Raw genomic sequence first — 18,932 nt, 5'->3', positions numbered from 1 at the left:
ATTTTTCACATCATCACTACTCAAATTATCTCTACCATAAAGTATAGTTTCTCTAAAATTTTTGTAAGAAGGGGGTAGAGAACATAAGAGGTAAATTGCCAAGTCTTCATCATCAAGCTTGACATCAATATTTTGTAAATCCATTACAATAGAATAAAATTCGTCTAAGTGAGGTTTCAAAGATTTACCTTCCTCCAGGCGAAGATCGTAGAGTCTACTTTTCAAAAGTAGCCTATTGGTAACACTCTTGGCCATTTAGAGTGATTCCAATTTCTCCCATATCCCCTTGGTTGTTGTTTCTTTAACAACCTCTCTTAGTACTTCATTGGAAAGGCATAATTGAATTGCCGATAATGCCTTTGAGTCTATCTCTTCCCATCTTGCCGCGGTCATACCTTCCGGCATCTTATCTACACCATCAATGGCCATATGCACACTATTTTGGATTAAAATGACTGTCATTTTGACTTGCCATAAGCCAAAATTCACATTTCTATCAAACTTCTCTATGTCTAGCTTCATTGTAGACATGTTTCTCAAATAACAACTTCTTAAGACACCGTAAAAACAACTTGGCTCTGATACCAATTGAAATTATTTGCCAAAGATCGTACGACGCTAAGAACTTATATGAACGATGTAAACAACAAAGAATAAACAACGTTTGATAATGTAAACTAAGCAAAGAGACACAAAAATTTAAGGAGGTTCACCCAATGATGGCTACGTCCTCCGTCGTGTGTAGTTTCTGTTTATATTATATCAATGGAGTATAAAATACTCTTACAAATGAAGTATTACAATTGTGTAAGAGATAAAAACAAAAAGGCTATGTGTTTGGCTTAGGGGTTGTGTTTGATGTGTTTGATGTGTGAGTATGAGAGCTCTATATATAGTACTAGGTACATGAATGCCAATAGCTCACTTGAATACAGTATTAATATAGAGTAATGAATATGAAATCACTAGTGGAAAAAACCTCATTTGCTGCGGTTTTTTGTCCATTATTTGCTGCGGTTTTGGCCCCAAGCAATAGTGATAGCAGCAAATGGCCTACTTTAAATGCTGCGGTTGTCAACCGCAGCAAAAAAGGGCATGATTTGCTGCGGTCAGTGTCCAAAACCGCAGCAAAAAAAAGGAGAGGTATTTGCTGCGGTCAGTGGCCAAACCGCAGCAAATAAGTGGACATTATTTGCTGCGGTTTTGCGTCTGACCGCAGCTCTCTATTTTTTTTTTCTTTTTTTTTCGTTTTATACTCATAATAATCCAATAATAATGTACATTATAATAACAATGTACATTATAATAACAATGATTAATCCAATAATAAATCAAATGATAATCACAAATAATCACCAAAAATCTCTTTGTAATAATAATCCAATAATATGTCTGTACATATATATATATATATATAATATACATTAAAGTCCTAATTACAAAAATTAGCAAGATACGCGGCAATCTTGTCTTTTAATTCGCGCATCTCTCCACTTCTCAGAGGGCGTGTTTCCCTCGGAATGTCGTATAAAATCTATAATATAATATAAAATTAAAAGATTAATATAAACTTAGATTTTACCAATAATAATAATAATAATAATAATAATAATAATAATAATTAACGTAACAAATACTTACGGAATCTATATTTTCGACTCCAAACTCCTTCACAGATTTAATAATATCGTCCATGAACTTCAGCGCGTAGTAGCCGCAATCAACGGAACCAGAAGGTTGTTGAAAGCACTAAGAGAAAATAGATATTATTAGTGCCAAAAAAGCTTAAAAACACATAAAATCGTAACTTAACACGTAATTTCTAGCATATGACTATGATTTTCAATTCTAACCACTTCAACACAATAATATATACCAAATAGTGTTGAGTGCAAAGTTTCGTGCATAACAAACCAAGTTTGAGCTACTTTACGCGCGAAATTGACAAAAACGCTTAAAAACGCATAAAATCGCAACTTAACACTTAATTTCTAGCATATGACTATTATTTTCAATTATAACCACTTCAACACAACAATATATACCAAATAGTGTTGTGTGCCAAGTTTCGTGCATAACAAACCAAGTTTGAGCTACTTTACGCGCAAAAGTGGCAAAAACGCTTAAAAACCCTTAAAATCGCAACTTAACACTTAATTTCTAGCATATGACTATGATTTTCAGTTCTATCCACTTCAACACAATAATATATACCAAATAGTGTTGTGTGCCAAGTTTCGTGCATAACAAACCAAGTTTGAGCTACTTTACGCGCAAAAGTGGCAAAAACGCTTAAAAACGTATAAAATCGCAACCAAATTGAACTGAATTTGGGAGGAGATCTTCAATATAATATGACATATGGGACGAGGGAAACACAATGAGAAGGCTAATGACACGTCTAACTAATAATAATGGTCATTTAAAGCCACGTGCAAAACATGTGCACAATTAAAAGAATGAAAAACACACTAATCTGTTTCTGACAGATAGCTTATGACCAGGCGACCTTCCCGCTACTTTCTTGTACTCTTCCCAAGGTTGATAACGGTCACTAAGAGTCCTGGTAGCAAGATTCTAGTGTAGAGATTCCATTTCTACCCTTGGTGGCACAAGATACCATGAAACACGACTTGGCCAAGGCGTGCTAGTTCAGCTGGTCAGAACATTTGCTGATCCAGCTGCTGTGTGGTTGCTTGACAGTAGCATTGATCTTCTGACCAGCATACCTTGTGAGTCATGTCCAGATCGTATCTCTTGACCTATGGGACCAGCAAGGGTATAAATGGAATCTTCATACAAGGATCTTTCCATCAAGACTCTAAGTGTCCATTTCCAAGCATGGGAAGTCATTCAAAAAGTGAGCCCAAGGTCACCCATTCGCCAGTTTTAGTTTGACGGCATTGTAGGCAACTTAACACGTAATTTCTAGCATATGACTATTATTTTCAATTCTAACCACTTCAACACAATAATATATACCAAATAGTGTTGTACGCAAAGTTTCGTGCATAACAAACCAAGTTTGAGCTACTTTATCCGCGAAATTGACAAAAACGCTTAAAAACGCATAAAATCGCAACTTAACACTTAATTTCTAGCATATGACTATTATTTTCAATTATAACCACTTCAACACAACAATATATACCAAATAGTGTTGTGTTCCAAGTTTCGTGCATAAAAAACCAAGTTTGAGCTACTTTACGCGCAAAAGTGGCAAAAACGCTTAAAAACCCTTAAAATCGCAACTTAACACTTAATTTCTAGCATATGACTATGATTTTGAATTCTATCCACTTCAACACAATAATATATACCAAATAGTGTTGTGTGCCAAGTTTCGTGCATAACAAACCACGTTTGAGCTACTCTACGCGCGAAATTGACAAAAACGCTTAAAAACGCATAAGCAACTTAACACTTAATTTCTAGCATATGACTATTATTTTCAATTATAACCACTTTAACACAACAATATATACCAAATAGTGTTGTGTGCCAAGTTTCGTGCATAACAAACCAAGTTTGAGCTACTTTACGCGCAAAAGTGGCAAAAACGCTTAAAAACCTTAAAATCGCAACTTAACACTTAATTTCTAGCATATGACTATGATTTTCAATCTTATCCACTTCAACACAATAATATATACCAAATAGTGTTGTGTGCCAAGTTTCGTGCATAACAAACCAAGTTTGAGCTACTTTACGCGCAAAAGTGGCAAAAACGCTTAAAAACGCATAAAATCGCAACCAAATTGAACTGAATTTGGGTAGGAGATCTTCAATATAATATGACATATGGGACGAGGGAAACACAATGAGAAGGCTAATGACACGTCTAACTAATAATAACGGTCATTTAAAGCCACGTGCAAAACATGTGCACAATTAAAAGAATGAAAAACACACTAATCTGTTTCTGACAGATAGCTTATGACCAGGTGACCTTCCCGCTACTTTCTTGTGCTCTTCCCAAGGTTGATAACGGTCACTAAGAGTCCTGGTAGCAAGATTCTAGTGTAGAGATTCCATTTCTACCCTTGGTGGCACAAGATACCATGAAACACGACTTGGCCAAGGCGTGCTAGTTCAGCTGGTCAGAACATTTGCTGATCCAGCTGCTGTGTGGTTGCTTGACAGTAGCATTGATCTTCTGACCAGCATACCTTGTGAGTCATGTCCAGATCGTATCTCTTGACCTATGGGACCACCAAGGGTATAAATAGAATCTTCATACAAGGATCTTTCCATCAAGACTCTAAGTGTCCATTTCCAAGCATGGGAAGTCATTCAAAAAGTGAGCCCAAGGTCACCCATTCGCCAGTTTTAGTTTGACGGCATTGTAAGCAACTTAACACGTAATTTCTAGCATATGACTATTATTTTCAATTCTAACCACTTCAACACAATAATATATACCAAAAAGTGTTGTGTGCAAAGTTTCGTGCATAACAAACCAAGTTTGAGCTACTTTACGCGCGAAATTGACAAAAACGCTTAAAAACGCATAAAATCGCAACTTAACACTTAATTTCTAGCATATGACTATTATTTTAAATTATAACCACTTCAACACAACAATATATACCAAATAGTGTTGTGTGCCAAGTTTCGTGCATAACAAATCAAGTTTGAGCTACTTTACGCGCAAAAGTGGCAAAAACGCTTAAAAACCCTTAAAATCGCAACTTAACACTTAATTTCTAGCATATGACTATGATTTTCAATTCTATCCACTTCAACACAATAATATATACCAAATAGTGTTGTGTGCCAAGTTTCATGCATAACAAAATAAGTTTGAGCTACTCTACGCGCGAAATTGACAAAAACGCTTAAAAACGCATAAAATCGCAACTTAACACTTAATTTCTAGCATATGACTATTATTTTCAATTATAACCACTTTAACACAAAAATATATACCAAATAGTGTTGTGTGCCAAGTTTCGTGCATAACAAACCAAGTTTTAGCTACTTTACGCGCAAAAGTGGCAAAAACGCTTAAAAACCCTTAAAATCGCAACTTAACACTTAATTTCTAGCATATGACTATGATTTTCAATTCTATCCACTTCAACACAATAATATATACCAAATAGTGTTGTGTGCCAAGTTTCGTGCATAACAAACCAAGTTTGAGCTACTTTACGCGCAAAAGTGGCAAAAACGCTTAAAAACGCATAAAATCGCAACCAAATTGAACTGAATTTGGGGAGGAGATCTTCAATATAATATGACATATGGGACGAGGGAAACACAATGAGAAGGCTAATGACACGTCTAACTAATAATAACGGTCATTTAAAGCCACGTGCAAAACATGTGCACAATTAAAAGAATGAAAAACACACTAATCTGTTTCTAACAGATAGCTTATGACCAGGCGACCTTCCCGCTACTTTCTTGTGCTCTTCCCAAGGTTGATAACGGTCACTAAGAGTCCTGGTAGCACGATTCTAGTGTAGAGATTCCATTTCTACCCTTGGTGGCACAAGATACCATGAAACACGACTTGGCCAAGGTGTGCTAGGTCAGCTGGTCAGAACATTTGCCGATCCAGCTGCTGTGTGGTTGCTTGCAGTAGCATTGATCTTCTGACCAGCATACCTTGTGAGTCATGTCCAGATCGTATCCCTTGACCTATGGGACCACCAAGGGTAGAAATGGAATCTTCATACAAGGATCTTTCCATCAAGACTCTAAGTGTCAATTTCCAAGCATGGGAAGTCATTCAAAAAGTGAGCCCAAGGTTACCCATTCGCCAGTTTTAGTTTGACGGCATTGTAGGCAACTTAACACGTAATTTCTAGCATATGACTATTATTTTCAATTCTAACCACTTCAACACAATAATACATACCAAATAGTGTTGTGTGCAAAGTTTCGTGCATAACAAACCAAGTTTGAGCTACTTTACGCGCGAAATTGACTAAAACGCTTAAAAACGCATAAAATCGCAACTTAACACTTAATTTCTAGCATATGACTATTATTTTCAATTATAACCACTTCAACACAACAATATATACCAAATAATGTTGTGTGCCAAGTTTCGTGCATAACAAACCAAGTTTGAGCTACTTTACGCGCAAAAGTGGCAAAAACGCTTAAAAACCCTTAAAATCGCAACTTAACACTTAATTTCTAGCATATGACTATGATTTTCAATTCTATCCACTTCAACACAATAATATATACCAAATAGTGTTGTGTTCCAAGTTTCGTTCATAACAAACCAAGTTTGAGCTACTCTACGCGCGAAATTGACAAAAACGCTTAAAAACGCATAAAATCGCAACTTAACACTTAATTTCTAGCATATGACTATTATTTTCAATTATAACCACTTCAACACAATAATATATACCAAATAGTGTTGTGTGCCAAGTTTCGTGCAAAACAAACCAAGTTTGAGCTACTTTATGCACAAACGTGCCAAAAACGGTTAAAAACGCATAAAATCGAATTTGTGTACGTACCTTTATTGCTGTCCATTTTGGAAATGTGGCTCTGGATGTAGATCCCATTTGTCCACGCACTTTTTTCATTGTGCTGAAACGCATGATAAAAGTAATACTATTTATATATATATATATATATATATGTAACACTTAATTAAATCAAATTGGTAAAATAATTAATATTACGTACGCATTCAACAACGCTTTGAATTTTGTGTTGCGAGGCGGGCTTTGAGGTTTTTGTAATGAGTCGAAGACGTGCACAGTGTTCGTTAAAGGACATATGACCAAAAATATCTAATGCAAACTACAAACGCAAATTTAAAATCAACAAATTAGAGATTAGGTGACTTTAAAAATCAAAAGATAAGTTCAATTTCAAAAATAAAACTTACCCTTCCACATATGGAGCCAGAATGAACGTGTGTTTAGATGCAAGGGAATTAGTCAAAGCAGTCTCAATGTATGCTCTGACGTCATTTGGAACATTTACACATTTAGAACCCGAAATCGTCTCAGGACAAAACCATCCAAATTTTATTGGAGGTTCGCAAGAATTTAGCTCCTCGTAAGCCGCACTAAACTCACGAATAAGAAAATTTTGTTAGTAATTCGGTTATTAAAACAATTAAACAACAATGCCTAACTTGCAAGATAATGAACATCACCTCATGTAGACATGGAAAAGAGCTACGTTCAGCATCTCTCCTCTCAAAAATTGCCCGATGTCACTAGGACCAATAATTACAAACGGGCTCTCTAAAAAGCAATATTGCTCCTTCGGCAGGTTCAGAATGATTGGGTCCTCCTCACTTATGCGAGACGCACAAGTGTGCAGCCATTTGCAATCTTGAGAGAGATCTTTTAGCTCCTCATCAGTCAAAATTGGAGTGCTTGGCATTGACTTTGACCCAGTCGACACCTTTGCTGAGGAACCGACCTCTCTCAATGATCCCTTTGGACTCTTTTGCTATTTCAATTTATACAATTAAATTAGTGTAAGCATGCAATTAAAAAAATAAAAATAAATAAGGTACAAATTATTCTTACCGTGTTAGTGAATCGGACCCAAGCATATGGCCATGTGACGAAACTACCTAGGGCGTCTGATAGTTTCTCAAGGCTCCATTTTGGCATTGGAACCGGGAGTGAGAAATCTTCAAACCCCTTTAGAATAGTTTCCACGGTCACACTGATCTGGCCACTTGTAACAGGCATCGAATGCACTGTTTGGCCCACTTTGGTTGGCTGGGCCACACCATATGCAACCTCAGTTAAGTCGCCATCACTAGCAACGCCTAACTGAGGCAGCAAAAGAGAACAAGGAGTCGCCTCCTGAAAATTGTGTCGTTTAATATAATAAGCATCATAATAAAATATTAAAACGCGTTGCAATTTAAATTAATAAGTGCTTATATATTTAAAAACTATGTACCTGTAGCACTGGCTCCGGAGTTGGCTCCGGATTTTGAGCAGCGGAGTTTATGGTCTCCGGTGTGGGGTTTTCCCCTTCAGGGAAAGTAATGGGCAGGGGTGCTACGAGGGTAATGGGCTCGGGTGTTGGCTCGACCAAAGCATTAGGATCCCCATGTTGACTTTCCTGATCCTCAACAATCAGGTTTGCCAAGTCAACAATAGGTGCTCCCATCTTCTGCAACACGGCGGCCAGCTTGGCGAGAACGTCCTTCGTAATCTCCGCTCGGAGGGTTGCTACTTCTTCCCGCAGCGCCGTTCGGGATTGAGTAGCAACACACTCTTTGCCGAATGCCTTCTGTAACCCCACGCGGACGCCTCCTTTTCCGACTACCCGCCCACTGTGGTCTTTCCCTAAGACCATATGCAATGCGTCAACATTGCCTCTTGGGGTGAACTCCCCCGTAGCTTCTTTTTCCTTCCAGCCCATCTGTTCAAATAAAAAGTGACATATATAGCAATTAGTATAAGTACATCAAAGCCAAAAAATACAAAACAAATCAAGAATATACTTAATAATTTCAAAACTCACCACAGCATCAGCAACCTTCTTCGTTCCCGGATCATTAATGGTAAATTTACCACTTACATCTCGGGAATGAAGCCCGCAATACCAATCACGCACCCGATCTCCAGCAGGAGTATTCACGGATGCGGAGGTAGTCGTAGATGAGGGCGTGGATGAACTTTGATTGGGGTATAAACCCGCATCCACCCACTCTTTTCGGACCTCATCGTACGTTTTCTGGCCCAAGCGATGGTAAAACTTCCTTTTGCTTGCAGAATCAGAAGCTTTACCACGCTTTTCCTAATTAATCAATAGAAATCGAATGTCATGTATTAGTTTAATGACTGAATCAAAAGAAGTAAATTCAAATTGGTAAACTATAATATAATATGATATACTTACAACTTCTATGGGCGTTGTTCTTTTGGCAACAAAGGCCTCCCAATCCCTCTTCGATATGTGACCCCATATTTCGTAGGGCATCTTCGAAGGTGATTGCTCTCCACCTTCGTTTCCCGTTTTGACCTTTTTGGTCGTACGGGCACGCCTTTTCGTAATCCAGCCAGTTACTAGCTTGGATTTGAAATCTCTGAATCTTTCAGCCAGTTACTAGCGTCACCCCAATTGAACTTTGACTTAATGTTTAAAATTGTCAACACTGCTGTTAGTTTGGTGAACTTTGTACATCCAGGGTACAAAGGCTTTTGAGAAGCCTCTGTCAACAAGTCAAAAACACGAGGACGTTTTCCTAACTCATCCTCGACTCCCTCCATCATCTCATCAACACGATCCACATCCTCATCGACATTCTCTTCATCCGTCTCATACCCATCAACATGATCTATTACATCCTCATTGACATCAGCCACATTATTGACGTCCTCAACAACACTTTTCTCTTTGTGAACTCCCTCCTCACCGTGCCAAACCCAAACATGATATTGAGGCCTAAACCCACGTCGAAGTATGTGCTCCCTAAGGATATCAACACTATCTACCTTTGATACATTGCCACAACTGACACATGGGCAATAAAAACCAACTCCCCCCGTCCTAACTTGATGTTCAACCGCAATACTACAAAATTCTAATACGCCATCAATAAATTCCGACGATTCAATGCTTCCATACATCCAAGAACGATCTTTTGTCATCCTAATTAGTGCGATTAATTGATTCAAAACAAAATTAATACACAACTTTTAAACATATATACTTATTTCTAACAAACATATTTACTAAATATGCAAATAATTAATTAACAAACCACAAACCACAATATAAATAATAAACAACAAACCACATTCCTAAAAATATATATACTTTGAATAATTAACATTGTATAACCTTAGAAATATAACATTCAAAATATAAATAATAAAAATAAATCATTTAACCTTAGAAATATAAGTATTCTAATTCTAATAATTAAAGACAAGTATAACAACAAACCACATTTTTAACAAAATATGCAAATAATTAACAAACCACACACAAACCACATTCACAAACCACATTTATAACTAAATTACTAAATTACAAGTGAAACAACAAAAATATAAACTTGCAAATTTACAAAACAAATAGAAATTACCTTGATTTCGTGGGTACAAAATATGTCGAGGAAAAAATAATCTTTAAATCTGTTAGTTCAAACATTTTGTCAGATGCAGTTCTTCATTGAAAAACAAGATAATACGTCAAACAAATCAATATGCATTACAAAAGACAAACTCAAGCAATTGATAAAGCATGTTGCGTTAACATACAACACAATGTAAATATGCTGACATAATAACAAGCAAAATGTAGCATATGTGTCCAAAATACAGTCTTCAAAAGGCAATGTTCAAACACCAAGCATTTGTCTAAACGTTGTAAGAACAGACATTATGTTTTTCAACAGGTAGTGAAGTATTTTAGGAGTCAAAGTCTTTTGGATTGGGTGAAGATTGAACCTAAGAGAAATCTAAGTTTTTTCATATGCACGCAGTAGATTAACAAACCACATTTTAAAGGTTTTTCGTATGTATTGAAATTAAAAAGAGAAATAATACCTTAATTCGTGAGTTTTGAAGATGAACAAGCAAATGCCTTTGGTTTCAAACGGTTTTGAAGAATGATGATGAACAAGAACACAGTACGTAGAAGAACAGCAGCAAGGATTTACGTTTGTGAACAAGAAGTTTGATTTCTGGGTTTGTGAATGAAATTGAAGATGAACACAGTAGAACAACAGCAAGAATTTCAATGGGTTCGTTTGAGAAGAACAGTACGTAGAAGAACAGCAGCAAGAACAGCAATGAAGTATACGTTATTTGTGAAGGGTTTTGCGAAAAAAGAAACTGATGGCGGGTTTTCAATTAAAATTCCAATGGTCATTTGCTGCGGTTTTTAAGCAAAACCGGAGCAATTAACGCATATGTGAAGAGTTATTTGCTGCGGTTTTGCTTTAACCGCAGCAATTAATGTGTTTGTGAAGGGTATTTGCTGCGGTTTCATGGTAAATCGGAGCAATTAGTGTTTTTTTTTTTCTAATTCATTTTCCTATTTATTGCTGCGAATATACAAAAACCGCAGCAAATGATGAGCAGCAAATACATTTTTTTCCGCTAGTGAATAACTCCAAGAACTTGAAAAGGCATTATCTCAAGAGTCACACACATGAATACTCTTCACCTTATCTCAAGAGTCACACACATGAATACAACATATATTTGGGGTTATAACATAATATAATTCGTGTTATAAAAATATTATACACTAAAAAACAAACCAGTATATACCCAACTACATAATTTTAAGACACCCAAATACAAAATACTATAACCCCGAACACAAACCATTACATACCCAAATATATAATGTTATAATTCCAAACACAAACCATTATATACCCAACTATATCATGTTATAACCCCAAAGACAGATCATTATATACCCAAAAATATAATACTATAACCCCAAACACCTAATATTATAACCCAAACACAAATCATTATATACCAAACTATGTAATGTTATAATCCCAAACACAATTCATTATATACCCAACTATACGCACGTGTTTAGAAAGTTTAATTAATTATTCTTTTTTTTAAAATTAAAAATTGGGTCGGCCCAAACTTGAGACATCTCTTGAGACTGTCTCAAATAACAATTTGTGAATCATGAATTACATATCGAGTATCTATCCTTTTTCGAGACTTGGGCTATATATAAATGCACACCTTACTTAATGTCTGAAATGGCCTTGCATAGCATGCCTAACGCACAAATGGATCACCTCTTCCGTTCCATCTAATTCATCTTCTAGGTCGAAGCCAATACGGTATATTTAAACTCAATCTCCAATATCAAGAAGGTTCCAAATATCCATTACCTCATAGCCACATAGATGCAAGACCGTAATTGAAAAATGGTCCTGACTTTGAATTTGATGTTTTAACTCAGAATAAGACTTGAGATTTAGTCCCCAATCCTTCTAATGTCAGAGTTTTTTTTGTTTTCTATGGACTTTTAGACATAAAATGCATTCTGATGGTACTGTTAAACAACATAGTGTAGGTCGAAATGTGAGCATTGACTATGGTGAGACATATTATAATCCTTCTGCGAAACCATCCACGATTTGTCTGTTCTTAGTCTGGCATTATTTAAGAAGTGACTTATTTATCAACTTAGCATCAAAATTACGTTCTTGTATGGTACTTTGTTTAAAATTTCTAACACAAATTCTTGTGAGAGACGGTCTCTTTGAAAGACCATCTCTAATTGGGCCTGCCCATTATATATTTTTGAAAATATTATAAGTAGCATTAAGAATGATGTAAGTAAACATTTGAATATTGAAAGTAGGCATTAAGGATACGATAAATAAGCATTAAGGATAATGTAAGTAGGCATTAAGAATATGATAAGTAGGTATTAATTTTTAATGGGCTGGTTTTGAGATATGTCTCTCAAAGAGACGGTCTCTCAAGAGAATAGTTGAATTTCTAATAAGACTTGTGTACTTTAGTTATTTCCATGGTATTTGCATAAGATATCAGGCTATAGGGTTGTATCCATCCCAGGGAAAATATACCATGGGATGATCTCATTTGTACATCAATGTTTTCATCTGGATCCTTTCCTACTCCAATGAATACCAAATCTAAACTCAGTGCATCCTCATTATATCCCTTCAAGAATTCTACTCTCTGCCCCAATCTTGCCTGTGCCTTATAATATTTCACTTTTACTAGTTCAAGCATTTCATATGTTGTGCATAAGTAACCCTTTTAAGTATAACCCTATGACTTCTCAAATACATGTTATCATCACATACTAAGATATATTCGTGAAAACTTAGTTATGGTCATAATTTGTATCCTTTATCCACCGTTATTCTTCTCTTCTATATCAATGCTGATTGGGCAGGATACCCTGATGCTTGTTGTTCAATCTATAGTTAGTGTGTGTGATACAACCTCCTCTTTTGGTCGTCAAAGTGGTAAGCTACTTTGTCTTGATCTAGTGGTGTGGCCGAATACAAAGGCGTTGTACATGTTTTCAGAATCATGGGGCTGGAGTTTCATAACCTACTTTTAGAATTTCATTGTCCAATTCTCAAAGTCACTTTAGTATACGCTACTGCAACATTATTAGTGTTATCTACATGTATGACAATGTAGTACAAAATCAGCTAACCACACACATAGAATTGAATATTCATATATTTTGTTTCCGAAAAATTAGCAAGTGACGAAGTTCACGCTCTCCATGTCCCTTTTTGGATATAAGATTGTAAACATCTTTACCAAGAAACTTCCACTTTCTTATTTCAAGACTTCACACCTAGCTTTAGTGTTTGTGAATCACCCATTTCAACTGTAAGGGAGTAATAAAATATAAGAATATTCACAAAATTTTATTTAATCTAAATAAATTATCTAATTCGTTAGATTATGAATATTATTACTCAGTAATTATCAAGGTACATAAGAAAGTATTGCGCCTAGAGTTGAAATTCATGTTTTTGCATTTGTATTATTATATGTTTTTCTTTTTTTTATAGTTTGAATTTAAGTTGTATTCAAATAACTTCTTGAAAGGAAAGGGCCTTATATCTAATAATGGTGAGAAAAAATGTAAAAGAAAATTGAAAATTAGAGTACGAACAAAAATACGCACAAATTGATTAAAGCTTTGATTAACAAAGCGCACATAAAGAAAAATGGTCTTTTGGACACTTACCTCTCAAATGGAATTATATTTAATGAACTAATTTAATAATACATTAATGAAATAAAGCTCACAATGCTTGATCCAATATTATCAAGCTTAAATCTTCCACCTTCAATGGAGGTCACTCATCTAATACAAGAGGAACTCTTTAGGCTCTCAACCCCTCTTTTCCTAGTATTAGCCTGATTAAAATATGTTTAAACCTGATTTAAGGACCTTATATAATCCCTAAAACATTATAATAAACTCTAGTCTAAAGCTCAAACGTGTCCAATAAGTTGGAAACAAAACATAAATAGAGAAATGGGCCAGTGACTTGACCTGCTCGAATGAGCTGGTGCAGTCGAGCACCTATTCCCTTGTTTTGTTGCTGCTATCTCAAACATGTGGTGTTGATGCCTTGTTCAAGACACTTCTTGCACCCTTCTTTCTCTTCGTTACTCCATCAACATGACACGCATAAGACCCTCCTTCATTGCTTCCTCAAAGCCCCCACTTTAATTCACTCAACCTGAAATAGACTACATTTAATAAAGCTTAATTATAAGTGATTAAGCTGTTTGGGGTTATTAAGTAAGTTAATTCGAGTAATAATATTATTATTTTGATAATATTGACTCAAGTATTTCATTTGTTAACATTTTCAAGAAAGAGGTATATTTTATTTAATGTATAAAATTTATATAAAGAATACTTTGATAAAAGTGTATTTTGATTATATTTTATTAATTGATTACTATCTTATCTTTATAAAAATAAATTTAAATAAAGTATTGAAAAATAAATTCTTAAATGCAATCCTTATTCATACTACCAATTACTTATTTCATAAATTGCCTATTATACCCTTACAGCATGTCTTATATAAGACTGTCTTACGACGAGACGACTTTAATAGAATTTAACGGGTCAAAGCTAAAAATAAACCCATTTTACCATCTATAAACCGACACACCTCTTCCCTCACATTGAAATTCAACCGACACACTCTTTGCCCTCACATTCAAAACCAACACGCCTCACTTCCTCACCCTCTTCCCCACGGCTGTTTCTCCCTCTTCAACAGCCCTTGCTCATTTTCTCCTCCACCAGCAGCTGCCTCCTCCTCCACAAGCAGCAACCGACACCTCCCCGTCCTCCACAAGTAGCAGGCGGCAGCAACTAGCCGTGATCCACCCACCTAGCAGCAACAATTGCTGCTTCGTGCCCTCCAAACAGCAACAAGCTGCTGTGATGCTAGCCCCACGCAGCCTTCCTTCACCATCACACACGGTGGGCCGCACCACCATACCAACTCCTTCCTCTTCCTTCAATGGTGATTGAGGTAATCCACAAACTATTCTATTTAAGTATTAATTGAATGTTTTAAAGTAGTTTGGTATTTGTGGATTCAATTTGGGTCGTGGATTCAATTTGGGTATCAACTTGAATTTAATTAGAGTATATGAGTTTAATTAGTAATTGGGTTCTTGCTAGTGTTGATTAGTATTGGTTATTTGGGTTATTTGAGTTCTAGTATCAAATTGAGTATTTGGGATTCTGATATTTCAGTTCATAATCTGAACATTCTGTTTTGGCTATTTTGGGGATGGTTAAGATTGTTTTTTGGTTCTTATGTCTTCTTGAGATTTGTAGAGCTTTGAGTCGCGGTCGTGTGGACACTTGAATCGCCCCGAGATGAGTTTTTATAAGAAAGTTATGACCAAATCACTAACAAGTGTCCTGTTATGGTACTAAAATGGACTTTATTAAGCGGGATTAGGAAGTATAAAATAAATTGGAGGTTTAAGGTTATTTATTGGGTAATTGAGATTAACTTAGGGTTATTGTTTTCCCTTTATGGATTGGTATTGTTGGGTTATGGATCTTATTTGAATAATATGGGTGTTTGGTTCAAGTATAAATTTGGGAACATATGAATTGATTGGTATTTTAAATGATGATGAATTGATTTATATTTTATAAGGTGTGGTATTACTGCTATTGATATTTGAGCAAAATCGTATAATTTTTGGTGTTTGAAACTGTGGATTTTGACTTTGTTTGACCTTGCTCCTAGTCCTTGATTAAATTATGTTTTGAATGTTCATATGTTTTTATATATGAGCTTTTAAATATTGTATTTATTTAAAGAGATTACAAAAGCATGTTCTGTATGTTACTAACTTATAAAATACGAGTCTTGAATTATTGTATTATGAAGATGAGGTATGATTGTTGATTTCAAGAAAATCAATTGAATTATTGTTTTGCTTTATATTGAAATGTTCGACATTGAAAAATGTCTGTTTTTGGGAATTGGCAACGGATATTTATATCCGGATTATTGTGAAATCCTATAGCTTGATAATAGGTAATGGTTATTCGGATCGGTCTCGAGGCCCCGATCCCGTTTCGTTCTTGCAAGAACCGTATTTTCGGTGATGACGATCACCCGTGTTCTCAGGATTTAGATCAAGCCTACTTCCTGACGGTCCATATATTCCCATGTTTTGAAGTGCTGTTAAATTATTGATTTAATATGAGTTTTGAAGAAATACGTTTGGTACATAAAGTTTTGTTTGTTTCGCAAATGATATTATATTTGTCATTTGCCGTATTGTTTCGCTATTAATTGTAAAGTTATAGCCGTGTTTTGATTCGTTATGAACTAAAGGTTCATAGCCGCATTTATGTCGATACCAAACGATCTTTTAAAAGAGTTTTGATTTGGATAAAATAATGTTTATAAATGATTACCAAGTGAACAAGGAATTTGATTGGAAATGTTTGTTAATGACTTGTATACAAATGTAGTAGTTTGTTGGATTACTCAACAATGCAATTGTTGACAGTTTTTTTTTTTTATAGGACCTATCTCTTACAAGGGATAGATCCACTTTCAGGTTGCCATCTTTAGTGCGGATGGATGTGCTGCTCATTTATGTGTCATGTGTTGCGATAGCGAGGACATCGTTTTCGGAAGGTTAACTTATAATGATATTTTGACAAATCATGTCTTTAAAAAAAATAGATATTTTATAATGTATTAACTTAGTTTATAACTGGGTTGTAAGTAATTGTATTACAGTTATGTAAAGTTTTTAAATACTCTGATATTGGTTGCTGTGGCTATCGAGCCACAAGTCGGATTCAGCCCAGACTTCTATAAGTCTTCTGCTGTGCTTTGTAGACAATATTATTATATTGTTTATGCTGGTTTGGGCTGTTTCACAACCCCTTTGCATCCCCATCATTCCTCACAATGATGTATGTCTTGGCTTGAGCCATTTGGTGATAAACGTCTTCTCCAATAATAGGTAATTTGACACTTGCACTAACACTATCTCTTACATGTAACTTTGACCAGGCCCGGTGCACAAGCTGTGCATCTCGTGCTACAGAACAGGGACTCACATTAATGAGGGCCCAAAATTATTCCAACAGCCGTTACGTTGAGGTGTTCATTCTGGTTATCAGGTCGGTTTCGGACGTATATCATTCGGTTCGACTATATTTCGGATACGTGTTTTAGTGGGTCACACTCGTATCGGGTCGATTAGTCACAGTTTGGTTGAAAATCAGTTATTCGAGCTATTGAGTTTGCATCAGTTCGATATCGGTTGAAGTTTGAGTCGAGTGTCAATCGGTTTCAGGTGGTCATTAATCAATAATTGGTTCGCTTTTACCGGGTACAGATTGGGTCCAGATACTTTTTCAAGTAGAATTCAGCTACGAGTTACTAATTACTATCGATCGAGTCAATATCAGATTAAGTTGTTAGTCGTTTTTAAATTGATGATCAACTTCTCTTAACTTAATGGAAAATAGTTACATTGCAAAGCAATTAATGGCTATTACTTTGTTACTTTTACTTGTTTGAATGTAAATTAAAATTCACGTTCTATCATTTTTCATCTACTATGATTAAAAATAGTTTAATAAAATTGACCACTGATTACTAATTCTAAATATATGGCACTACGTATTCATAAAATTTAATTTATGAAAATATCAATCACCATACTCTATGTTAAAAATTAGTTTAGGTTTACAATTCAACTAAAAATTGGTTCGAAAAGTCGATTTTAGCTAGATCGAGTTCGATTTCGTGCATGATTTGAGTTGGATATAACTCGGTACACTCACTATTAGGTTCGGGTAATCTCGTTCAACAATTATATGTCAGTTATAAAAGTCGGTTGCAGTTTAGGTTCAGTTTACTCATTTTCGGTTGTCAATCGGTTTGGGTATTGTCGATTCGATAAACCTAAAAAAGAACAGATTTCCGGATTAGATACTTTCGGTTTTAATTTGAATTTTTAGGTTGGGCCACATTTGAACAACTCTACCCATACACTTTGCAAAAGGAAGTACAAAATTAGTCTAACAGTCCAATTAATGCACTGAGAATTAAAGTTGAAGATACAATATATAGAAGTAAACATTTGCAGGCGTGAGAATCTAACATTAGTTTGTGAAGATCCTAATTCCTAAAAAGCAATGCAAGATAGAAAAGAGAAAAGTTAGACAAAATGATGGAGATGATGTTGATGCCTGCACTCATCCCTTCCAAAGCATCTGATAACCGGGAAACGAACAATAAACATGCATCTTCCTATGATTCTACCCACTACATAAAATGTATAGAGACACCTACTCATTTAAATTGTTGTATCTTCATGTTAAATTTGTATTTTGTATAATACTCTAATAAGCTCCTTTTAAAAGTACGAAAAAAATGACTTACAAAGGCTCAAATTTGACAAATCAAAGACTTTTTTTAAGCCCATTAAGGACCCTAGACCCTTTAGATTCGGTGGGTTTGGATCTGGGTCTAAAAATTTTGGACCCTTATATTCCGGAACCGGGTCTAAAAACTGGTCCAAAATATGTTATTAAGCGTTCTACAACTGTAAACTTTTTTATTTTATTCCGTCCAAAACCTTTAACTTTTTTTCTTTTTCTTTTATTTTCAATTTAAACATAAAAATAAAAGAAGTAAAAAAGGTAACGGTTTTTTATGATTTTGGACGAAAAAAATCAAAAAATATTATAATTGTAAGATGCTCAATAACACGAGGGTACCATTGATAATCAAAAAAATTTAGGAATACCATTAATAAAGTGAAAAACTTAGGGGTACTATTGATAAATACCCATTAAATTATCATTAAATTTAAAGGCATTAAATTTGACTTATTCATAATCATTCTTTTAGCATGCACTCCTAAGTCTCGAAGTAATTATGATTTCTTCTGAATTTATTAAAGTTT

This window comes from Amaranthus tricolor, chromosome 7 (assembly GCF_026212465.1).
Source record: "Amaranthus tricolor cultivar Red isolate AtriRed21 chromosome 7, ASM2621246v1, whole genome shotgun sequence".
Taxonomy (NCBI): domain Eukaryota; kingdom Viridiplantae; phylum Streptophyta; class Magnoliopsida; order Caryophyllales; family Amaranthaceae; genus Amaranthus; species Amaranthus tricolor.
Note: the sequence above shows the minus strand (reverse complement) of the source record.